At 39.2% G+C, this 27,317-nt stretch overlaps 1 pseudogene; it reads right to left on the bottom strand.

The window, feature by feature from the left end:
• Positions 1-266: 266 nt before the first annotated feature.
• LOC122899608 lies at positions 267-12,486 on the bottom strand (annotated as a pseudogene).
• Between the last annotated feature and the right edge of the window lie 14,831 nt (positions 12,487-27,317).

The following is a 27,317-nucleotide window of genomic DNA, read 5'->3' as shown; positions in this document are numbered from 1 at the left end:
GAACTCCATTCATCCATTGTAAATCATTAAAATGCAGCTCAGGAAAACCACTGGAGAAACAGCAACAGAAATGTAAGTTCCTAGATTTGACAGCAATTAAAAACAGCTTTTAGAACTACATTAGATGCTAATAGATCTACAGAGGCTAATGTTAAGTGTATGTTGAAAATAAATCCCAGAGAAGCCTCAGCTTCAGTGGCATCATCATAGGCTAAGTTTTACAATCTTATAAACTTTAAATTAATACAGAGCAGACTAAAAAACTCTTAAAGGGCATCCAGCCTCTTATAGGCTTCTTCAATGAAAGTTAACATATTCTTCATCTGGGATGAGTTATGGAGAACATCTAAGTTTCTCAGAAGAGCTTTATGGTTTGAAAATTGATGTCAAAATTTCTTTCTGTGGGTATATATAGTACATAGTATATAGTACAGTTAGTTTAAAATTTTTTAAAAATGGGATATAATTGACATATAACACCATATTAGCTTCAGGTATACCACACAATGATATGATGTTTGTGTATACTGCAAAATGACCACCAAGGTAAGTCTAGTTAACATCTGGCATCATACATAGTTACAAATTTCCTTGTGATGTGAACTGTTAAGATTTACTCACTTAACAACTTTGAAATATACAAGACAATGTTATTGACTACAGTCACTGTATTCTACATTACATCCCCATGACTGATTTTATAACTTCAAGTTTGTACCTTCTGACCACACTGACCCACATAAATAGTTTCTAACCTTTTATTATGAGAAATGTCAAATGTATATTTAGGGAGAATGGTACACTAAACCTTATATACTCATCAGCCAACCTCAGTAATCATCAACTCATCCCTATTCTTTCAATTTGTATTATTCTGTTTTACCTCTGTCTATTCCCTTTCCTTTCACTCTAAATGGATTACAGATAGAACTATTTTAAGTTATTTTTGAGAAACTTGAAGACTTTCTAACACTCTAAACATTTACACCATTGTTATGGCCAAATAAATGTTAAAACCTGTTTAACTATTAGGGCCTGCTTACCCAGAGCGACTCCATATTACCTGGGTAGCCATATTGTTGTTTACATCTAAAGACTTCATTCTGGGAATAAACGCCCCAGTAGTTCCTGGTATTGGTTCTGGGTGTTGATTCCAGGAGTAGACGCCTTAACAATAAAAGCCACATAACTTGGGTATGCTGTTATGCCCTATAAAACCAGCCTGTGAGATTGGGACGGGGTCGCCCTCTTTGGAGGCGGCCCTGGCCGGTCAGTCTGACTTCTGATGCCTGGCATAGGAAAAAAACCTTGCCTTACTTTCAAATTTGTATCAGTCTCGCTCCTTGAAAACAGACCTCAACATTATGGGGGCTCGTCCGCTATCAAATGACAGGAACTGAGTCAGCATCAGAATTTCTGGGAAATGCCTCCGGAGGTAAGATCTCAATATTTTATTCTGTGGGATCTGGTCTGTCTATCTGGTTGTGGAGCTCCAGGGTATAGTCCACCGGGGAGACGCTGGATGCAGCATTGCCCCCCACGGCTGGAGTGGATGCAGGGACGACCCATCCCTCCACTGGGAGATTGCCAGTGGGTTCAAGTCCCCCTAGGTAGGCAGGGGACTTGACCTGCCGGGTGTTTGAGTCCCCCTAGGTAGTCAGGGGACTGAGAAAATCCCGCCAGCGGCAGGTTGTGTTTTTGAGTTGGGATTATATCTTGCATATAATCTTAGACTTGATATCTGGTTGAGAAAGGGCCACTGGGTCTGCGGTTGTCTGTGCCTTGTCTTTTTGTTGTCTGTTGTGTTGTTTGTTGTGAATCAATGGGGCAAATAGGGAGTAAGGGATCTGTGACACCCATGAGTCTTATTCTCCAGCATTTCAAGGATTTTCAAGGTAAAGGTTTACCCAGGAAAACTAAAAACACTTTGCCAGCTGGAGTGGCCCACTTTCTCCACAGGGTGGCCACCAGAAGGAACGTTTACCTTGGCCCAAATCTACTCTACCCAGAGTAAGGTCTTTGATTTCCATTGAGACCAAATACCTTACATCGTGGCCTGGTGATACCTGGAAGAAGAGCCACCGTCATAGCTCAAGTACCACCTTCCCCCTACTATTAAAACCATTTCTCTCCCTCTATGGCAGGTCAGATCACCATAACCAGAACAGAAAGATGAGGGGGAACCAAGGAAGACCGTCCTGCCTCTGTAGGACAAGGAGGACATAGATTCTCCCCCTCCTTATCCATCCCCTAAACCTGACGCCCAGTCCCAAGACACCCTTACCAGTCCACCTCATATACGGTCGGGATCCACCTATGGGACCAATGAGCAGAAGGACCACCCTCGTCCTACCCCTTCCCTCTACCCCACTCTGCCGCCCCCTACCCCACTGGCTCCATCAGCGCCCATGCTGCCTCTCTGTGAGGTCACTCCACCGGATGGGAGAGGGCACCCCCACCTAACCTATATTCCTTTCTCCTCTTCTGACATCTATAACTGGAAGGCCCAACATAAATCCTTCTCTGTCCACCCTCAGGATTTAATTGGTCTCTTGGAAACTGTCTTTCTTACCCACCAGCCTACCTGGGTGGATATTCAGCAGCTCCTTATGGCCCTCTTTAATACATAAGAGAGGGATCGCATTATGCGAAAGACCCATAAGGTGATAAGTGAGAGACTTGACAGCAACCTCGATCCAGCAAATGGAGGACTACTGCCCAAAGGAACCCCCAACTGTAATCCAAATCTGATAAAGGTAGGGAGAGCCTACATTTCTACCACCAGGCTCTGCTGGGAGGCCTCCGTGTGGCTGCAAGGAGAACCATACATTTATACAAAATTAGTGTGGTGACTCAAGGTATGAATGAATCTCCGGGGGCTTTTCTAGAAAGGCTTATTGAAGCCTGTAAAATGTACAGTCTGATCGACCCTGAGGCACCCAAAAATCAGAGGGCAGTAAATCTTGCCTCTGCCAGTCAGTCAGCCCCAGATATAAGGAAGAAACTTTGGAAAATTTAAGGATTTGAAGGGAAGAATCTGACTGAGTTAGTGGGAATAGCAGAAAAGGGCTTAACGATAGGGATACACAAGAAGATGAAAAACAGACTAAAAAAATAGCTAAAGTTTTGGCATTACATGAGGTGGGAAGGAGACAGGGGAAAAAAGGTTGGTGGAAAAGAAAAAAGCAGGTAGGAGATGGTCAATGGAAAGAAAAGCCTAAACACAAAGAAAGCAGATGGGAAGGCTTAGATTCAGATCAGTGTGCTTACTGCAAGGAAAAAGGACACTGGGCCAGAGAGTGCCCTAAGAAGAAAATGGCAATGCTGGCCACCAAAGACTGAAGGGGCCATGGTTCGGATCCCCTCCCTGAACCTCGGGTTAAAATTGAGGTGGAGGGGAAATCAATTGATTTTTTGGTGGACAGGGGAGCCCAATTTTCATCATTACTAAAGCCTATGGGAAAACTATCTGGAGAGGAAGTCTGGGTACAAGGGGCAAATGGCACAGAAAGACAGAAATGGACAACAGAAAGGACTTTAAATTTGGCCTTGGGAGTAGTCAAACATCGATTCTTGGTCCTCCCTAATGCCCCGTATAACGTGATAGGAAGAGATCTCCTCCACAAACTGCAGGCTGGCATTCAGTTCTCGGAAGGAGACATGACTGTGACTTTGGGACCACTGTGCAGATGCTTGTGGCAACAGTAGATGAACACCTCCTTTACGAGTCAGTCTCAAAACCAGAGGAGATAAGGGAGGGAAGCCTTCTCCAAACCCTACAGGTCAAATTTCCCGAAGTCTGGGCAGAAGGGAGGCTTCCTGGCCTGGCCAAGAGACAGCCTTCAGTAGTGGTACAGTTAAAAGCAACAGCTACAGCCATTCAAGTCCGGCAGTACTCCCTCCCCTGGGAAGCAAAGGAAGGGATCAGAAAACACATTAACCACCTCCGAGGAGACGGGATTCTAGTTCCTTGCAAGTCACCATGGAACACACCTTTATTGCCTGTCAAAAAGGCTGAAACTGGGGAGTATCGGCCCATTCAGGACTTGCAGGAAGTTAACGAGTGGGTTGAAGATATCCACCCAACAGTGCCCAACTCTCCCTCCTAGGCCCCAAAAGAACTGTGTATACCATCTTAGATCTCAAGGATGCATTTTTCTGCATACCTCTGGCAAGGGAGTCTCAACCTCTCTTTGCCTTTGAGTGGTTTGACCCACAGGAAGGGTTCCAGGGCCAGCTCACCTGGACAAGACTTCCCCAAGGATTCAAAAATGCACCCACCATTTTCGATGAGACCCTACATGAGGATTTGCATGAGTACAAAATCACCAACCCAGGAGTCACTCTGCTAAAGTATGTTGATGACTTGCTAATAACTGCTGAGAACTATGAGTCATGCTTGCGGGGGACAAAAACTCTCTTACAGATTCTGCAGGGAAAAGGGTATCAGGAGTCAGCAAAGAAAGCACAACTTTGTCAGAGCCACACCACTTATTTAGCTTTGATCTCCACGAGGGAGTGCGTTCGCTGTCTGAGTCCAGGAAATGTGTGATCAACCAGATACCCCCGCCCCACCACGCCCCGACAAGTGAGGGAGTTTCTTGGGACGGTGGCTACTGCAGACTGTGGATACCACTGTTTGCAGAGATTGCCCGACCCCTCTATGAACTGATTAAGGGAGGACTCACTACGGTAGAATAGACAGCTGAGGCAGAAGGTGCATTTCGAAAATTACAAACAGCCTTACGAGTGCCCCAGCACTGGCTATCCCAGATGTTACCAAGCCCTTCCACTTGTATGTAGATGAAAAGGCAGGGGTGGCCAAAGGGATTTTGACTCAGACTCTGGGGCCTTGGCAAAGGCCAGTGACCTATCTTAGCAAAAAACTAGATCCAGTAGAGGCTGGGTTCCCCCCTTGCCTCCGCATAATTGCTGCCATGGCCCTCCTGGTCAAGGATGCAAGTTAATTAACTTTGGGTCAAAATCTCATCTTGACCACTACAAATGCTATCGAAGGCCTCCTCCGGACCCCACCAGACTGGTGGATGACAAATGCCCGAGTGACAGGGTATCAAGGCCTCCTCCTTAATGAACCAAAAGTGATTTTCAGGCCCCTGGAGGTGCTAAATCCAGCCACGTTGCTTCCAGAAAAGCTAGCTGACCACCCTCACAACTGCGGGGAGGTCCTAACCCAGATCACAGGAATAAAGCCTGATCTCAGAGACACTCCCCTCCCGGATGCGAAGATGACTCTGTTCGCAGATGGGAGTAGCTACATAATCGATGGAAAGAGTTATGCGGAGTCTGCTGGCTATGCTTAAACCCTCAGCCCCCATATTATATTGGAATAGGGGCCAATCTTATTGTAGGAACTCAGAAGGGACAGATTAAAAATGAAAATTCTTATAACTCTTGCGAGTGGGGAAGGGTACCTAGACTAACCTTAGGGGATTTAAAAGGAAAGGGACATTGCCTTGCAACACAAAAAGGAAAACAAACTTCCCCATATAGAGACCTATGTAAGGCCATAATAGTCCCTACTATTTTCACTAACTTCCTAAAGGCCCCCACTGAAGCCTGGTTTGCTTGTAGTTCAGGACTCACGCCATGACTTAATCTCACTTTGTTCCAAAACTCTTCCTGGAACAAACTCTGTATAACTGTCCACATTCTTCCCCAGGTAGATTATTATGGAGGACCTGAGGGATTCCAACATCTTACTGCAGGGATCGAATGAACAAAGCATGGGATTCCCATCCTAATCCCAGCAGTAGTTGTGGCAGGGATAGCAGAGTCCACAGCAGTAGGGACTGCAGCTTTAATAAAGGAAGAAATAGATTTTGAGCCTCTTGGGTCCCAAGTAGATACTGATCTATGTTATATTCATGAAAATATAGACAAACTAACTGATTCTTTGAGCTCATTAGCTGAAATAGTACTGCAAAATAGAAGAGGGCTTGACATACTATTCCTAGAAAAAGGGGGGGCTCTGCAGCCTTGGGAGAAGAATGCTGCTTCTGGGCAAACCATACTGGAGTCATCAAAAGCAGTCTAGCAGTCATTAAAAGGAGATTAGATGAACGCGAGCAACAACGCAAGAACTCCCAGGGATGGTTTGAAAGTTTGTTCAGCTGGTCCCCAATAATGACTTCCCTATTATCAGCAGTTGCAGGCCCCCTGGCTTTACTATTACTAATGTTGCTTTTTGGTTCCTGCATTATAAACGCCCTACTGTCATTTGTACAGAAGAGAATTGGTGTGGTAAAAATGTTAGTCCTACAAACTCAATATACAACAAGAGAACATGGGATTGACTGAAAAGTCAAGGAATTGACTAACCTTCCAAAAAAAGGAAGGGGGGTAATGTTAGGGCTGATTTAATGGTAAAACCTGTTTAACTATTAGGGCCCGCTTACCCAGAGCGACTCCATATTACCTGGGTAGCCATATTGTTGTTTACATCTAAAGACTTCATTCCGGGGCGCCTGGGTGGCTCAGTGGATTAAGCCGCTGCCTTCGGCTCAGGTCATGATCTCAGGGTCCTGGGATCGAGTCCCGCATCGGGCTCTCTGCTCAGCGGGGAGCCTGCTTCCCTATCTCTCTCTCTACCTGCCTCTCTGCCTACTTGTGATCTCTATCTGTCAAATAAATAAATAAAATCTTTAAAGACTTCATTCCAGGAATAAATGCCCCAGTAGTTCCCGGTATCGTTCAGGTGTCGATTCTGGGAGTAGACGCCTTACGCATAATTTGGGTCTGCTGTTATGCCCTATAAAACCAGCCTGTGAGATTGGGACGGTGTCACCCTCTTCAGAAGCCGCCCTGGCCGGTTAGTCTGACTTCTGATGCCTGGCATAGAAATAAAGCCTTGCCTTACTTTCAATTTGTATCAGTCTCCCTCCTTTGATAATGGGCCCCAACAACCATAACAGCTACTGGGAACCTGTGAAAACAGAGGTTATATATATATATATATATATATATATATATAGTCTGCTACAGATAACACAACATTATTTCATGAAGAGTTATAGGACATTGTTAGAAGCATAAACAAACTCAACTATTGGAATTTACTTCCAGAAATCTACCTTACAGTTACAACCACACAAATATCTAAAGATACATATACAAGCAATACTGAGCATTATTTGTAACTGCAAAAATCACTTATTTCCACCAGTAATTCACGAATTATAGTATGGTACAATGCAATGTTATATAATTATTGATAAGAATGAGAGATCCACATGAAAGATGCTCACAAAATAAGACGTTCAAACTTTTCTGTCAAGTCAGAAAAATAATGTTGCCTACAAACATATCATAGATTTCATTTGTCTTTAGAAAAAGAAAAAGGATATTATGGTTTTATATATGCAAGTCACAACTGATGATACAGCTGATATGGCAAATTAGCATTTACCTGAAGTGTGGGTGCTTTGAGACTCTTCTGAGAAAGATCTGGAAGACAGAGTATCCCACTATCTATTTGAAACATCTAACGTAGAAAAAAAAAGCTACGGATTATTTCAAAAGGATGATTCCTTTCATCTTACATTCAGAAGTTGTCTTACTGAGAGATAAGTATTAAAAAACTTGTCCAGACTCAAGATATGCATCATTAAATAATTACCTATTTTACTTTCTCCTCCTCTTCTTCCACCTCACTTGTCAGAACCTGAATTTTGTTCTTTAGGCTCTGAATATTCCCAGTCATTGACTCTATGGTTTCTACTATTTTATCTACTTTTTTCTGAGTAAGAGATCAGAAATTTAATGTTTTAAATTAAATACAGTATTAAATAAAACCCAAATAGGTATTAATATACATATTTCATAAATACCACATATATTGAAAAATTTTTAGAAGAAACTGGTTATTTTTTTTCCTTTTCCAAAACTAACTTCCGAGAACCTAATTTACCAACTTACTAATTCATTACATGGAGATTTAATTTCCATGGAAGAAGGAGATACAACCCATGTACAAGAATATTTCCTCCATAACTCAGCAAAACTGCTACCGTCAGAGATCCTGGAAGACCCGTGTGAATACAGCAGAGCCCAAGGACTGATGGCCTAAAAATCTGCTCTGCTGTGCCTATCCATCTCTAAGCCACTATGCACCCCTGGCAAACACTCATCTTTTTATTCTCTGGTTCTGCCTTTTCTAACTCATCACATAGTGGCAGTCATACAGTATGGAGCCTTTTCAGTTTTGCTTCTTTCACTTGTGATTTCTAATATGCACTTAAGGTTCCTCCATGTCTCTTTAGGGCCCAATAGCTTATTTCTTTTTAGTGGTGAATAATATTCCATTGTCTGATATCCCACATTTATTTATTCATTCACTTAATGAAGGACATCTTGGTATTCCAACTTTTGGCAATTATGAATACAGCCGCCACAAACATCCACGTGCAATATTCATACTTCCATGTGTAATATACCAACATCCATGTACAACATAGAAGGCGCATAATGGCTGTATCACGTGGTAAGAAGAGGTTACATTTTGTAAGACCCTGCCAAACTGTATTCTAAACTGGTTGTATCATTGAGCATTTCCCACCAGCAGTAAGAATACTTTTTTTTTCTTTTAAAGATTTTATTTATTTATTTGAGAGAAAGAGAGACACAGTGAGAGAGCATGAGAGGGGAGGTCAGAGGGAGAAGCAGACTCCCCATGGAGCTGGGAGCCTGATGTGGGACTCGATCCCAGGACTCCAGGATCATGACCTGAGCCAAAGGCAGTCACTCAACCAACTGAGCCACCCAGGCACCCTGTAAGAACTCTTGTTGCTCCACATCCTCATCTGCCTTCGTTGTTGTCCTCGTTCTAGATTTTGGCCATTCTAATTCTAGGAAGTGCATATTAAGTCTCCTTTCATCTACAGATTTCCAGTCCAAGTTTTTTGGATCTTTCCAATTGATTCGTACAGGAAACTAGATAGTTTGCTTTGCAGAATTTGTGGGCCAGGTTTAACCTGTTTCTTGGTCCTGGATTTCCTGTGACTTGGTTTTTGGATTTTAGAGAGTCCTGTCCAGTACCAATGTGTGTTACCACATGTATTAGTTTACTGTGCCTGCCCCAAAAACTGCCACGCACTTGGTGTCTGAAATCAGAAATTTATTCTCTCACAGCTCTGGAGAGCAGATGTCCAAAGCAAGGTGTGGGCAGGATAGTGCTCCCCCTGAAATCTCTGAGGGAGAATCCTCTCTTGCCTCTTCCAGCCTCTCCCAACCTTCCTTGTGGCTGCTTACTCCAATCTCTGCATTTTTCACACAGCCTTTTCTTCCATGTCTCCTCTTATTAAGGACACTTTTGTCTCTTTAAGGACTTGAGTCTTTGTATTTAGGACCTACCCAAGATAATCCAGGATGATCTCATCTTGACATCTTTAATTATATCTGGGAAGACTCTCTTTCCAAATAAGGGCACAATTGCAGGTTCTAGGGCTAGGACTTGGGCATATCATTTTGGGGGACACCATTCAACCCACTATAGAGGGAATGAATAACAACAAGAATAAAGGAAAGTTAATATAATAAGGACTAAAAAGTTCCATTGTAGTTAAAAAAATATATTTTGGTTTATTGCTTTGGTTATCTTCTTTGGGTAGTCCTACTATACCTATGCCATATCTTCTATGCTGAGCTTTTACTTAGTCAGTTTTTCTCAACTTCAAAAACAAAATGTTTCTTTTTGATTCTTAAAATTTTCTCCTTTACTATTATTTTAAGCATTTATTTGTTACATTTGCTTTAATTCTTCTAATGGAGTCTGCATATCTGAAAACCTTTTCTTTTACTTATAATTTTTTCCTCAATTCTGTGGTTTCAGTTTTTAGTATCTCTAATACCAATTTATGATTTTTTTCCATACCCTCTACTGTTTTTCTGAATTTCTTTCAGTTTGCTTAAGAATTAGGTTAGTGTTCATCTGTTTTGTGAACACACGCTTTTAGTATGCTTTTGTTATCTGTGGATTACTATTTTTTGTCCTTATTTTTATATATTCTTATGCTAAATCTGGTTGTGAAATCCTATGGCTCTGTTCTTATGTGGAGGTCCATATAGATAAAAAACCTGAGCCCTTGCAGTTCCTTTACCATCTTCTCAGTCTCAGAGACAGTGCTCACCACTGCCTTTTCTGTAGCACCATCACCAAATGAGAGAGCTCAATGAATACAACTTCCGTTCTTAGCTGATACAGGTTTTTGAAGTCACCCCAAAGAACAGCTCTAGGCTACTGTGGGAAAAGGTAGTGGTTATAAGTAAGGCACATGACAGAAAACTGATGGATACAGACAAGACCTAAAAACTTTTAGTTCAACGGTTCTGTTAGGCCAGTGAAGACTCTTGTGCCCAAAATGCAAACAGTGCTTCCACTGAGTAACTGGCCATCAAGCAAGCAAACCATAGACTCTTGTAATGCTGTGATATAAGAAATATGTATTTGTTTTTCATCCCTGGTTTCTGACAGAGAGCTTCTAAAATCCTTGTAATCTGTTGAGTGATTGGGGTGACACAGTGGCATCCTTTGCTAGTCATAATAAGCCTCTTTCAACCTTACCTGAGAGTTTATGCTAATGAGTGATTCAGAGAGGATGAAGGCTGGTTGCCAGAGCAAGCAACCAAGTGATTACAGGGTTGGGACTTTCAGCCTCACTCCTTGGTCTCTTGGGAAGGGGAGATTTAGTTAATAATCAATTCTGCCTACGTGATGAAGCTTTCATGAAAATTCTAAACACTGGATTCAGAGAACTTTCAGGTTAGTGGAACACCTTGGGAGGCTAGCAAATCATTGAACATGAGGAACCGGTGATGGCAACACCTGATTTATATGTGGAAAATCCACACATTTGGTGTCAGAAGTGTTGAAGATTGAAAAAGGTTTTTTTCATTTAACTGTATTTATGCTTTTTGCTAGAAAACAAATGCCCCTCAGTATTACAGAAGATCACACTATTATTTACTATCTCTGACCACTTTCAAGTGACTTACTCAAGTATTAAATATTAAGATAACTGCCATGATCACACTTTAAAACCTTCAAAATCACTTTTAAAAAAATCAAATTCACACAAAAAGAGTAAGAACATGGTTACCAGGGGCTGAGGAGGGGAGAAAATAGGGAGAGGTTAGTAAAAGGTATAAATTTTCAGCTATAAGATGAAGGAGGTGTGATGATCTAATGTGAAAAACAAGGTGACTGTAACTGGTAATACTGAACTGTATACTTAAAATTTGCTGAGAGAGAACTTAAATGTTCTTAACACACACAAAATAAAAAATAAATAATGTGAGGTGAAGGATGTGTTAATTTACCAGATGAGGGAGTCCTTCACAATGTGTACATATATCAAATCACTACCATGTACACTTTGAATATCTTATAATGATAGATGATAGAGCTGAAATTTTAAAAAAACCTCTATCAGTGATATCCAACTGTTCATTACATGGTGGAACTAGTGTCAGTGCTGCAAATATCCTCTTGAAAAGTAGTAACAGGAATAAAAATTCAATATAACCTCACACTAGGAAGAGAGTGAGTTTCTATTTATAAAATATTCAATTTAGTAATCCATAATATACATGTTATAATATATGTAATTAATTTATAATATATGTAAATTTGTTGCTCAGAGTCTAATACATCCAATGTTATTCTCAATCATATGGAAAAACTGGAATAAATTGTGATTTTTAAATTATAAGAAATCCTTGGGGATGCATTCCTTGCATAAACTACTACCAATCCTGGATTTTCTAAATTGCTAACAAAGACCCAAGGACCATTATCTACACACTACTTTGAAATGGCTAAGGGATATATGGTCTAATCAACTTTAGTCTTAATAACTACTTAATAAGTCCTACAGTTCTCTTAACTGTTCAAGTATCCACTAACTAAAAGCCTGAAGTTAGTCATAATACCTAATGTTATCTCCCATTATCTTCTGCAAGATAATGATTGAGAATCAGAATTGGCAGTTGGACTAAGGTGTGCATCATAACTTTAAGCAGTTTGTCTAAGGTTCAGCTAAAAATAGGTCTCTTTTTCACATTTGTATAATGAGATCATATAGCACACACATCTTGAAGTTGTTTTGAGAATTAAGGGATATAACTACAAGTGCCTAGAGCAGTGCCTAGAACACAGAAAGCCCTCGTTACATGTTAGCCATACAATAATAACAATTAGTATAAACGAAGAATTTAATGAAAACCCTGTTCTAATATCTAGTATTTGTTATTCAGAGGATATCATGATAGTTAAAAATTTTCTTATTCTCTTCCTTTTTCTCCTAACTCTCTAATTATGGACTCCCTGTTCAAATTTCATACCTGCAATAATACCAGACCTTCTTCATTAGCTCTGTGCTGTACTCTTTCCATTTTCAGTAGATTTGACACGTTAGTTAAATCTTTCAGCTTTTTGTGAGGGACTTTAAGGGTTTTACATAGTTGTAGCATAGCAATCGTAGGAATAATAAAAATATTATTATAATTATAATATCAATATAATGTAATAATTATTAATAACTAATATAATATAATATTTATAATTATAATATTATAATTAAAATATTATAACAATAAAAATTATATTTATTTTTTTAGAACCATTTTTATTTTGTTTTGTTTTGTTGTGTTTTGAACTGTGTTTGTTGCCATCTTTTTTCTGTCCTCATATTCTCAAGGGCTATCATATTCCTTTATTAACATTAGCTAACATTAGCAGAGACTCAGCCATAAAAAGCCGTGACACATTGTATAAGGTAGGAGAGCTCTGCTGATCTAGGGCAGGGCTTCTGCAATAGCTTTATGTTGTTAGAAGCCACTTATTTTTGGTGTTTTTGAGTCTCTTCCTTCTGGGTTCTTGCACCCTTTCGGTTGGTTGTTGATTTAGTATGTCTTTTCCCTGGGGGTTATATTCCAGTTGCTGAGGTACCTTGGGTGGCAGTAATCTGGATAATGAAGGCAGGCACAGCAATCTGGCAAAGTATGTCGGAGCTTTGCCAGAGTGTGAAAATATGATTCCCCTAATGAGAGCTCGAACAAAGCCTCTCTGTTCCTCAGTCTTTTCAGCAGGCCGTGCTTGGTGTTCTTCTAGAGCCAGGACCAGAAAGAACTCAATGTGTCTGCTAACATGCCTGCAGCTCATGGGGGACAAGGGAGACCCATGTCACCTCAGGAATGCTCAGCTGAGAAGATAAATTACCATTCCCTGGGGATTCACAAACCTCTGCAAAGCAATAGTTCTCAAACCTCTCCTCGTTGGGTATCTGCCACCTGGTTCCAAATTCTCATCAAACATAGAGGAGGGAACTTCTCTATCAGCTTTTCTTTCCTTCTTTCAATCTTCCATCCTCCAGTTAAACAGCAGGCCCAGTTACTGCTCAGCTCAGAACAGACCTTGTAGTTTGATTTTAAATGTAGGATGAATGGTGCCTGTCTGGCTCAGTGAATACAACATGTGACACCTTACTTCAAGGTCATGAGTTCAAGATCCACATTAGATCCGAGGCTTACTTTAAAAAGGGGGGGGGGAGCTAGAATGGTAGCATACAGAGAGTGTCATAGATAAGAAGAGAGGAGAACCTAAATAAAATTAAAGGAAAACTTGCCAGAAAAAAATATATATATACGGTTAGGCAAAGAGTGATTTAAAACTCAACTATAGGGGTGCCTGGGTGGCTCAGTTGGTTAAGCATCTGGCTCTTGGTTTCAGCTCAGGTCATGATCTCAGGGTCATGCAATGGAGCCTCAAGTTGGGCTCCACACTCAGCATGAAGTCTACTTGAGTTTCTCTCCCTCTGCCCCCCTCAGCTCTCTCTCAAATAAATCAATAAATCTTTAAATAATAATAAAAACAAAACCACCCTATTGAAAATAAAGCTAACATACTTTCACCTAGAACCAATTGCTCATGAAAAGAAAGATTAGATGACTTCTCCATCCACTTTCCCTTCTTTTTGAAGATAAACATTGTTGCTGTGCATGCATATGTATGTGGATGTGGATTGGTTGGATAGGTCACTTAAGGAGAGTAGCAAGTGAGAGGAGTTAACAAAATTCATGAACGTCAGATCTCTCTAATCTGAACTTCTGTCCTGTCTAGTTCTAGACCTATGTTCTGTCCATTTATGGAAGAGCAAAATCCAGTCTTTTCTAACTAATGACCTTAGCTTTTATCCTGGCCTTATATCAGTTGGTATTCATCAAAAATCTCTCCAAAAAAATGTCTACCCCAATTTTATCCAACCTAAATGACAGCAGCTCCAACAAGCACATCTTGTTCTTGTCAATCAGACATAGTCACTTCCTAGACCTCATCTGATAATAAGTATAGATATGCCAGGTCCACTTTTAAGGTCCTTCTTTTTGCAGGGGGGAGGGGGTCGCCCATTAATATGCCAGGCCTTGAATTTAATTCCTGCTTAGTCTTTTACTATTTATGTGTTTTTAGAAAAAGTACTTTATCTCTCTTAATCTCTTTATTCACCTATAAAAAGCGATAATACCTACTTTGTGAAGTTATTTTTGAGGATGAACGATAACATTTTGACCCTTAAAAAAAATTAGAAGAAAGTTAAATCATCTAATATTCTTTAATTTTTGAAGTATTTATATCACCTAGGAGCTTTCCACAAATTGTCCAAATTCACCCTTGCAGTGGCCCTCTGAGTTAGATATTATCACTGAAGAAGCTGAGATTCTGACTAAAGGAGCTGGGGTTCAAGCTCAGAAATTGTAACTTCAAATATTGATTTTTTACAACCAACTCCAAATGCTTCTTCTAAAGATTAAGTTAAAAAAGCACAGAGAAGTGGATGTCTCTTGGTGGAATTTCAAGTATTAGTGAAAAGAGTGAGGCAGAGAGATCTTGGCACCACATAACCAGCAGCTTGATTCCATCAGACCTAGGGAAGTGGGTCTTAGATGTGAGCATTCTGCCATTGCTGCCTGAATCATGATTCCTGTGGGGATATTTTAACCCCCAGCATTTAGAATTCGTATATATTTCTCCTAAGAACCCATTTCTACCAGGGGCACCTGGGTTGTTCAGTAGGTTAAGCATTTGCCTCCTGACCTCAGTTTAGGTCTTGATCTCAGGGTTGTGAGCTCAAGCTCCACATTGGGCTCCACACTGGGCATGGAGCTTTCTTTAAAAAACAAAACAAAACAGAAAACTATCAATTAAAAATACCAGAATTTATAATCCTTTAAATTTTTTCCATTTCCAGATTTCCATAGATGAATTAGATAAAATGATGAATGAAGTGGAAGTAACTTTTCTGGTTGCAAGGAATATCAGGCACTTACCTTGAAAACATCCATTCTTGCGAAGTTCCCTTTTCTACACATGATGAACAGAACAATATTGCTCTGTAAAAACAAACAAAACCCAAACAAGTGCCTGATTTGTTCCCATGGTCAAGTTTCCACATTCCTGCTCCAAAGCAATGAACTAAGCAAACAGCAGCACCTTGCTTAATGTACGGGAATGGCTGGCACAATACCCAGCACTCACATAGTTAATTCTGGAGGGAAAAGTCTCAGGTCCTGCCCTTTTTCTGTCAGTAATTAAAGTTCTGATCTACTCCAAAGTTTGTTGGATATGCAGGTCAATACATTAGAAAAAAAAAAGGTAAGATTTATTCTAAAAACTTTGGCTGATATTTTTGTCCATTTTTTCATCAACATAAATCCAACTGTCAGCTTCCTGAATATTTTATGCTATCCTATTAAAGGAAGGCCAGAAGTCCTCACAAAATACTGAATATTTTGCTCAACATCTCTTTGAAATAATTTTATTTTGAAACAATCTCAAGCTTTCAGAAAAAGAAGTACAGCCCACAAAACTGTCTTTTCTGGATCCATGTAATTTTCTGGCTTCATTATCCCTGAATATTTCAGTATATAGTTCCAATAAACAAATACTCTCTCAACGAAAACATAACCATTGAAACCAGTGGTCAGCTTAAGCTGCTATACCATGCTATACCACAACACGCTGGCAGCTAAAACAGAAGAAGTTCATTTTCTCACAGTTCCAGAGGCGGGAAAGTCCAAGATCAAAATGTCATTCTGTTTGGTTCCTGGGGAGCACGCTCTTCCTGGCTTGTAGATGGCTGCCTTCTCTCTGTGTTCTCACTGGGTCTTTCCTGGGTGTGAGTAGAGGGAGAGGAGAGAAGTACAGGGAGAGGGAGAAGGAGAAGGAGGTAAATCTCTGTTCTTTTTTTTTTTTTTTCAGTATATCATCTTTAATTTTATTATACTAACAACAACAACTCAGACAATTGGTGAGCTTAAACCCAATAAACACACCATAGAAAACAAAGATGCTACACTTTTGGCCTATCTAAAAATTTCCAATAACATCTTTAATATATTATCACTAATATCAGCATTTCCATTATTTCTATTTTTACTTCATTATAATAGCCTAAAGACAATTTTTTAAACATGCCAAACACCAAAAATTTCTTTAAGCAAACATGATGACAGTGTTCCCAAAACCATATTATTAACTAGAGGTATGCTCTAGGACAAATGGGTTTGTGACTTACACATACATAAAAGTCCACATTTGGTGGATGTAGAGTACCTTAGGGATATTAGTGCACAAAGTATGGAAAAATATGTCACATGAAAAGTGAACACTATGTTAAATTCTTAAAAATGCATGGATTTATTTTCAGACTTTCTATTATGCTATACTGTTATACTGTTATGCTAGCTACTCTATTACTGGTACCACACTGTTTTAATTATTCCGATTTTATATATATTTTATCTGATCAAGGTCATCAAAAGGAGATGAGTCATTTCCTTGAACTTCCCCAGCCCAGTACCCTTCTGTAAAGCCCAGTTAGAACAATCACAGCTGGCAGTGATGTTTTATGGTTCATTATGCTGCTATGCATTATAATTTCTAATATTCTCTAAGAAGTATGACCATGCATGGTAGGCAGAATAACTCCTCCCCTGCAAGATGTCCATGTCTTTTTTTTAAATTTTTTAATTTTTTATAAATATATATTTTTATCCCCAGGGGTACAGATCCGTGAATCGCCAGGTTTACACACTTCACAGCACTCACCAAAGCACATACCCTCCCCAATGTCCATAACCCCACCCCCCTTCTCCCAACCATCCTCCCCCCAGCAACCCTCAGTTTGTTTTGTGAGATTAAGAGTCACTTATGGTTTGTCTACCTGCCAATCCCATCTTGTTTCATTTATTCTTCTCCTACCCACTTAAGCCCCCATGTTGCATCACCACTTCCTCATATCAGGGAGATCATATGATAGTTGTCTTTCTCCGCTTGACTTATTTCACTAAGCATGATACACTCTAGTTCCATCCATGTTGTTGCAAATGGCAAGATTTAATTTCTTTTGATGGCTGCATAGTATTCCATTGTGTATATATACCACATCTTCTTTATCCATTCATCTGTTGATGGACATCTAGGTTCTTTCCATAGTTTGGCTATTGTGGACTAAATTTCTGTTCTTTAAAGTCACCAATCCTATCAGATTAGGACCCTGCCCTTATGACCTAATGCTTAGATTCAAGTTCTAAAACTCAAAGCAATATCACAAAAGTGAACCTACATGCTTCTCCTTGGATCTTACCAAGTAGAATTTATTTTTGAACTTTCTCCATTACGAAGGATCATTTTGATCATTGATAAAGGAGGTGCCTGTTTCTCCACTTTAAAGTTCCTTGTTCTGAGACACCTGGGTAGCTCAGTTGAACACCTGGGTAGCTCAGTTGGTTAAGCATCTGCCTTTGGCTGAGGTCATGATTCCACAATCCAGGATCCTGGGATCCAGTCTCACATTGGGATCCTTGCTCAGCAGGGAGCCTTCAACTCCCTCTTCCAGCTGCTCCCCCTGTTTGTGTGCTTGAGCTCTCTCTTTCTGACAAGTAAATAAACAAAATCTCTAAAAAAATAAAGTTCCTTGTTCTTACTTTTTTAATGAATATTGTTTTATGGGAAAGCAATGTGAAATGTCCCATGTCCCTATATAAATGTTTCATTCTTCCTCCATCTTCAAATTTTTTATTTACTAATTTACATCAGTAGAAACTCATGAATTCTAATTTTATTCAACTCTTTACATCATAATCACTATTCATTCATTGTAATGACAAAATTGTCCCAGATTTGGCCAGTGGGATACTATTCAGACTGGTTCCTATGTCTTTTCTGACATATGCTTAGCTTCTACTTGCCTTGTTCCAGCTTTGGAATCACTCTTTTCTTCAAGTCCTGGTTCCTTTGAGTGGTACAGACAGTCCCCAAAGTATGATAGCTTGACTTACAATTCTTCAGTTTTACAGTGGCACAAAAGTCCTACACATTCAGTAGAAACCATACTTTGAATTCGGAACTATGATCTTTCAGGGGCTAGTGATGGGTGGTATGATCAACTCTCCTGATGCTGGGTAGTGGCAGCACAGCTCCTGGTCAGGCATGTGATCACGAGAGGGAACAGCCAGGACACCTACAACCATTCTGTCCCCACACAGACATTCTGTTTTTCACTTTCAATGAAGAATTCAACAAATTACATGAGATAGTCAATGCTTTATTACAAATAGGTTTCGTGTTAGATGGTTGTCCCCTACTGTAGATGAATGTATTTTGAGCACATGTAAGGTAGGCTAGGCTAAGTAGGTTGGGTGTATTGCGTGCATTTTTTTACTTATAACATTTTCAATTTACAATGGGCTTATTGGGATGCAATTCCAGTGTAAGTTGAGGAAGATCTGTATTTAGATTCTGAGATCTAAGTGTGCTCATTGCTGTTGGGATGTTGCCTTTCCAAGGCTCTCTCAGTGGTTGGAGATAGAGAAGATCATATAAGTTAGAAGTGTGTGTAATCAATGTGTGCATTTGCATTTATAAATATTTCAATACCTATCTATGTTTATGTATATACAATGAGTTCTACTTTACCATTTGCTTGATAATATGATTTTTTCCAATGCAACTGAAATATGAAGACAGAATTTGAGCATAGTGCAATTTCATGTTTGCTTAGGCATGATTCCTCTGAAAGAAACAGATGAACACAGAAAACTACATCCAGTTGTTCCAAGCCTTGTCTTATGGAACACACACACACACACACACACACACACACATATCCAACATCTACCATCTACTTCAACTCACTTTATGTGCCATTCTCCATAACCATCTCATCTGGTGTTACAACTTACTTTCTGATTTCAAGTAACTCTCCTTTCCACTGCTTCACAATGACATCAAGGCTGCGGTCTTTTTGATGCCTACTTCTACAAGCAAATTTCTGGTCCTTTTCAATGTAAAGTATCATAGTATTTATGAATTTCTTACCCATTTAACATGTTAACTGTGCTATCATTTTTACTATGTTCCAAACTTTGTTTTTAATGTGTCACTGCTGAAGTATTTGCCCCAACCTGTCCTTTTTATTGTCTGATTTTGTATGACATAATAGTTTTTAGGAATGTGATGTCATATTCTTGCAGCACTGACTCTATTCAAAACTGTAAATTCACACTAACGTCTCTAATTCCAGTCCAACACTCCAGGATTCATTCTAGTTTTCTTATCTTCTATTTTGGGAGCCCCAGAGATAAACCCATCTCTTCTTATCCTTGATATGGGCACTTAATTCATCAAGTCCCAGTAGATAACCCATCTTTCATCACTACCACTGCCTCATCCTTGAGACAGGTGATCTCCTCACCACCACACTTTATCACCATAGAGGCTAGCTTGCCCCTCCTTCCCTTATGACAAACTTTTTCCATGTGGTCACTGTCTTCACTCTTCCTGGCTCTGATTCTCCACCATGAGCAATCCACTTACATTGTTCTGGCTCCAACAACATGTGCTGGTCTAAGCCACAGAGTCACCCTCACCACCACGTGGGAAGGACTACCTTGTTTTCAGTCCTACCTTTAGAGGTAGAACTGAGTTTTTCATTAGAAGAAGAAATGGAAAGGAGAAGAAGAAGAAGAGTCAATTTTTTTTTTTTTTTTTTTGGTCAGAGGAATAAAAAACAGTGATCTATCATCCTACAATAATTGTCTTCTTTTTTTTTTTTAAAGATTTTATTTATTTATTTGACAGAGAGAGATTACATGTAGGCAGAGAGGCAGGCAGAGAGAGAGGAGGAAGCAGGCTCCCCGCTGAGCAGAGAGCCTGATGCGGGACTCGATCCCAGGACCCTGAGATCATGACCTGAGCCGAAGGCAGCGGCTTAACCCACTGAGCCACCCAGGCGCCCAATACAATAACTGTCTTCTGAACTTGCATTACGGGATTAGCTTTATCCCATTTAAAAAAAAAGATTTTATTTACTCATTTGAGAAACAGTAAGAGTGCACAAGAAGAGGGGGAAGAGTAGAAGAGAGGGAGAAGCAGTTGCCCTGCTGAGCAGGGAACCCAATCCGGTGTTTGATCTCAGGACCTTGGGATCATGACCTGAGCCAAAGGTAAACACTTAAGAGACTGAGCCACCCAAGCACCCCAACTCAATTCCATTTCAGAAAAGCCTTTTAATCTTATAGAAGTAACCAGGGATTACATCTGTATTGAGCTAGGTGAAATTGCCAGTCATTCTTCTCTGAAATTTCTAAAATGAAGCAAAATAGAGCATGAGGTGATTGAAAAATATCACTTTATAAGTTGCTATTTCAATGTGTGGTAGATGTTTAGCCTGTGATACATAAGGACATTTTATTTTATCCTTGATTTCAAACTTAAAGTAACTTTGTAGTCCAAAATGGATTTTACTAGCCCACATTGATGACATGAAAGACACTCCTCTTACAGAGCAAATGCTGTTGGGAAGGGAGTGCAGGGGAACAGAATCCAGACCACATAAGCACTGAGCTGCACTATGATGTTTTCACTCCCAATCTTCACCAACAAATCAGGTAGCCAGCATTCAGTTCATTAGAGAGGCAGGCAAAAATATATATAAGCCAATTGATGAACACCTCTCCACTTATTCTTTGAATAAATTCATGAGGGAAAATAAAAAATCACAAGATCAGGTACCTTAAAGCAAAACATGAATTGGGTAAGATGAGACAATTAGGAGCTACAGAGTATCTTTAGGATCTCATCAAAGAAGAACCTGGTTCAGTTCAATACTATTCTCTTAGAAGCACTTTCTAACAATTAGCACCAATCCTTTATTGGGCTAGAAATGAGAATTTACATCATATCTCACAATACACCATTTTGAGTTTATTGGCCATAAGTATGTTAGGTAAATTGTAAATATTTCACATTATGGTTTGTAGATTCAATCATTCTCAGCAAATCTTTTTAATATCTTAAAAATTTTCCCAGTAAAAGATCCCTTTAAGATACCATTATATCACACATAATGATTGGCTAAAAATTCATTATCTCCGAAGTGAGTGAAATCAGGTACAATAGCTTTCTCATCATTTTCTTAATATATAGTAGAAGTTCTCTTTTACTGACATCTATTTTACTCAACTCATGGAATTAAACAAGCAGTCTAGTCTATTACTGTAATTATATTTTCCAAACAATTATATGTTACCAGCTTACTTCATAATTGTTTGAATGATCCGATTTTAGCAACTTGCCAACATGAAGCCTTTCTAAAACAATCAATTAGAGACTCATTTATGTTTAAGTGTACTAAATGGGAGTGGTAATTTCTACATTGAATTTACTAAAAATACAGAGTCTGGGAGTCCTCAAGAATACCCTCAGGTTCAATAATTTGTTAAAAAGAATTAGAATTCCAGAAAAAGCACTTATCCTCATAGTTGCTGTTTACTATAGCAAAAGAATAGAGATTCAAAGCAGAAAGATTCAAAGGCTAGAAAACAATCCCATAGGAAAAGTCCAGGAAATTCCAGACATAAGTTTCTAGCTGACTTTTCCCAGTGGAGTCAAGTGAACTGGACTGTTAGCAATATTGGTGGCAATATGAAGTAATGCCAACCAGGAAGATCACCAAGCCTTGGTTTCCAGAGTTTTTATTTGAGCTTGGTCACCTAGACATGACTGACCACACATGGTTTATCTTAGTCTCTACCCTTCCAGAGGTTGAGTTGTTACCACATGGCCCAAGACCACACAGTAAGTCATTATTAGCATAGACTATCTAGGTGACCCAACACCCCCAAGTAAACAAATACACTTCTATCAGGCAGGAAATTCCAAGGGCTTAGAGATTACTTCCCAGAAGCTGAGAGCAAAGACCAGATCTCAAACAATTGTAGGTTATCAGTTTACCTAACACTTCTTTGAATGATGCAATTTTAGTAACTTGTCTATATGGAACCTTTCTAAAATTCAATGCTCATTGATGTTTTTATAAGTGCAATTAGTGAAAGTCTTCATTTTTGTGTTGGACATATCAGAAAGACTATAAAGACAAGTTGCTAAAACAATGACAACAAAAACATACTGTCTTTGCATTAAGTAAAAATAAAACAATAGGACTAGAAAGTAGACAACATAAAAATCTAAAATCTAGAAAGACTCTTATTTAGATTGCTTATCAAGATTTTTTATCTTATTTAAAGAACCTGAAGTTGAATATCTTAGACAATGAACTTTTGTGTAGTTTATGCCAGGAAATAGGAAACTTCAATCTGCAGAAACTGCTCCCCGCACCCTCAAAAAAATCTTGGCCTTGCAACAAAAGTTTGGGAAATAGATGCATACATGTCAATCTTCACTGACTAATTCTTTTTTCTGGTTTTTAATTTTTCAATAACATGCCAAACATTAGATAACAAGGAACTGACAATGCGGAATTTTATTCAAGCCCTGTGCTCTCGAAATAGCCAATGTTAAAGGATCCTCAACCATTATGCTCCAGAAAGCAAAAGAGCTTATTGAAAAAACAAACAAACAAACAAACAAACAAATCCTTCCCTATTAGACTAGAAAAGACTCACAAAAATCCCCTTGAGCATAACAAATAGCATGGAGGACAAGGGGCGTTAGAGAGGAGTAGGGAATTTGGGTAAATTGGAAGGGGAGGTGAACCATGAGAGACTATGGACTCTGAAAAACAGTCTGAGGGGTTTGAAGTGGCGGGGGGGTGGGAGGTTGGGGTACCAGGTGGTGAGTATTATAGAGGGCACGGCTTGCATGGAGCACTGGGTGTGGTGAAAAAATAATGAATACTGTTTTTCTGAAAATAAATAAATTGGAAAAAAAAATCCCCTTGTTTACCTATGACAAAACCAGACACAGACCTTCTAAATTCCCCTTTTTGCCTCATTAAATTATAACCTGAACTACTCATCCCACTGATCAATCAGAACAAAATGTTTGTTAGCCAAACTTCATTAAGCTTCTCTCCTACCTCTAGGCCCCTGAACATTGGTCTTCCTCCAGCTTGAGCCAGCATACAAGTCCTCCTGAGAATGGACTCACCTCAGGCAGAATATTCTCTGAGCTACTATCCCATCATGCCCTGCTCTCATTGCCCTTAAAATACTTTTTCTTTCTTTCCTTTAGTTGTTTCTCATTTTCTTCCTTATTTTTTTTTTCTCTTTCATTGCCTTAGGAGGCATTTCTTTCAAGTCATTATGCAGTTGTCAACAAAATGTTGCCCCTCCCTGACCCATTTCACCCCTTCACACTCTGGGACTCTCAGGGAGACTCTCTTCCCGAGGAAGATCCCTTCCGCCTAGTCCAACTCTGAGGCACTGAAACAACGTTTTTGGTATCTTTATGCCTTGTCCATTCCAAAATCACTTAAATCATTTTGCAAATCATTAGTACAAAATCATTTTGCACTATAGTGCACAATCATACTATTTAGATTGATTGATTTGATTAAAAACCTTAAGTTCTACTCTGATAGCCTTTTTCTGGAAGTTTTTGCATCTTGGGTTCACATTTTAAACTGAGAGATTAGATGATAATTCCTGACTGTAATTACAGATAGTTTGGTGAAAATTTACCAGTTTTCAGGCTTTACCAGTATTCGTTTCTGCCTACAATATTTAGGCTGTTGACTGTACATTTTGAGATGCCTCCCCTCAGGCAGGAGAGGATATGAGACTATACATTGTTCATCTAGGGATTTTATAAAGAAATATATTCAAGGGTCCTAATTCATTGACCAGGTGGCCATCTTTATGAATAAACTATTACATTTTTCCATACTTACAGATTACTAGATAGTCCCTACTCTCATTTTATTTTATTCCCAAGAAATAAACTTGGAAAAGTTTGACATTCTGTCCCATACATGGTTCGCAGAATTGACTTCCTAAGTGAAATAGTAAGAGGATCATGGCTATCATCTTGGGTGCAGTGAGAGAGGTAAGTGTGCAGATTAATAATAATAGTACATTTTATAAAGAATCAACTATTTACATAATTTTCATTAACAACCCACCAGAATGGAACAAATTTTGAGGGTGAGATTGCCCTCATCTTTTAAGTAGGAATTTGGGTGCCCTGTAATCCAGTGCCCTGTAAATATAGAAAATATGCCCAATCATCAACAAAGGCAGATAAATGGTCAATAAGTCAGATTGCTATCATATATTTATTTTAACATCGATAAGTCGTTGAATAACCCTTCCTTTTGAATCACGGACTTTAAGTAGCTTGCCACAAGCAACAAAATAAAAAGCAGAATCTGAATTCAAATTTATATCTGGTGGGTGTCAAAGGTCACGTTTTTTTTTTTTCATTATGCCATACATTACACATCAAGAGCTGTATAACATGCTTCAGACCCTCCTTAGGCCCAGAAGTTAAATACCATAGATTATATTGCAGTCCATAGTGAACTCTCAGTAATAATAATAATAAACAATCATATTGCATGTTATCAAAATTATCTTCCTTGAGGGATGATTCTCCATTCCCCATCAATATAAAAGCGTGTTAATAACCTGTACACTTTCTCCTGAAATAAGAGCTTCGGAATCAGGAAAACTTGAATTTTCTCACTTATCATCTATAGGACCATGGACGGATTGTGTCACTTTTTTTTTTTTTTTAAGATGTACGTATTTATTTGAGAGAGAGAGAGAGCATGAACAGGAGGAGGAGCAGAGGGAGAGGGAGAGAGAGAATTTCAAGCAGACTCTCCTCTGACACGGAGCCTGAGGCAGGGCTGGATCTCACAACCCTGATAGCCGGACCTGAGCTGAAACCAAGAGTTGGACACTCAACGAACTGAGCCACGTTGGTAGCCCTGGTCACTTCTTAAAGCTTCAATTTCCTCATTTGAAATATGAGGATAATAATAACATCATTAGGATCTATGATTATATACTGTATTGTCTGTTATTATACAGCAATTTGAAATGATCCTCTACAAGTGATTTTAATTCCTGACACACCCTGTTGGATCTAATTGGACTCTTTGTCTCTCAATCTGCTCTTTGTTTTAGGAAAGGACCCTATTTGACAGTAGCACAGTTAAATGTGGATACCATTGAAAAGATGGCTCTGAAACTAACAGTTACTTTCCACACAAATAAATACCGCTCATTCTTTTGTGCGTATGGCTGCCCCTTTTAGATTATTCCCAAGTTCAAGACTTGGTTCAAGAAGGTTTTCATCGTTGCCTGCCAGACAGGGCTAATTAGATTGTGTTCCTGCACCCCACAGCCATGCCAGGCAGAGAAGTCAAGCAGCTGTGTACAGAACATTTAGTATCAAGGCATCAAGCCATGTGGCATAATGAGCATTGTGAAGGACCAGACTTAAGTCCTAATTGCAGCTCTACTGAATCGGAATTAAATACAAACCTGAACTCTCTTGGTCCCAGTTTGCTTACGTACAAAATCACGGAATCACAGAATTTTGTTACACACAGTCATTGGGTTCCCCAAATTCTAACTTACTAGGAATGACTCTCCAGAAATAATATATTCAGAAAACTTCAATCACTTATTTGCACCTTCATTTATTCACTAATTTAAGCTTGTTTACTGTCAGGCACTGTTCCTTCTAAACACTGGAGATCCCACAACTGGGGGCACAGGGTGAAAATAGAGTCTTTGTTTTCAAGAATTTTAAATTCCTTGAAGACAACAAATGATAAACTAAAAAGTAAATGTAGAACATGATGGCAACTTCTAGAAAACTTGAGGAAATATTATTATCAAGAAGGTGATATATAAAAAAAATTTAATCTATTAAATGACTGGTGTTATTCACACTCATTCTAACACAAAAAGGAGATAAATATTTCTTTCTTGAGAAAATCAACTAGAATAGGCTATAGTCCAGATGCATAGTTAGTCAGTAGCACAGGGACACCTCGATTAAGTGTCTACCTTCAGCTCAGGTCAGGATCCCAGGATACTGGGACTTGATCTCAGGGGGTCATTGGGGGTTTCCTTGCTCAGTGGGGAACGTGCTTCTCTCCCTGCTGCTCCCCCTGCTTGTGCTCTCTAACAAATAAATAAAATCTTTAAAAAAAGAGAGAGAGAGAGAGAGTCAGTAGTACAAAAAGGTGGAAAATTTAATGGCAGCAAGATTTTTTTTAAAAATTACATAAAAGAATACAGACATAAACAAATACAGACATAAACAAATGAGAAAGCTTACCAGGAGAGAAAAAGAGAAAAAATGAGGAATGCCAGGCAGTGAATTTTAAGTCTATGTAGGAGCTTTTTATCCGGTCATTTCTAACTCATTGCAACAATTGAATAATTTATTTCTCTCAGTTTAAAATGAAACTAAGGCTCAAAGAGGATGTGACACTTCCTAGGATCTGCACACAGCCCTCAACTTAAAAACTGACGCTCTTTTCCAGGCATTGAGACTCCTGTGAAACTCTTAGGAGAGTGGCAGTGTGAGAACTTACTGTATAAGAGTCTTGACATTCTTGGTGTGACACTGATACTTGACAAACCACACACAGATCACGGGGTATCCTAGCAAACAATACAATTCTTTTTATTGTGAAAGTGTAGATTTCACACTGAAGGTTGAATATCTTGTATTTCTCTGAAATTTCAAGACAAATCCTTGTTTTACATGAAGAGAAAATCCTTCCTCCAGGCTCTACTGGAGAAAGCAGGTTGCACTGAGAAGTGAAAAGAGAGAAGGGGGAAGGAGCTGAAATAAGGCAAGCATACCCTGTAGGGCTGAATTCATTTTAATTATAAAATAGATGGTTGACTAGAAGATAAGGCAAATATGATGAGCAATGCCTTCATGCTTTTGATTTGCACTGGAAACTGCTGATTTTGCCTAGTTGCAACTGCAAACATTTCTATTATCTTGACAATTACTTCTACTTAAAGATAATGAG

The sequence above is a fragment of the Neovison vison genome, chromosome 1 (genome assembly GCF_020171115.1).
Source record: "Neovison vison isolate M4711 chromosome 1, ASM_NN_V1, whole genome shotgun sequence".
NCBI lineage: Eukaryota > Metazoa > Chordata > Mammalia > Carnivora > Mustelidae > Neogale > Neogale vison.
This window is presented reverse-complemented; position numbering and strand designations above follow the sequence as displayed.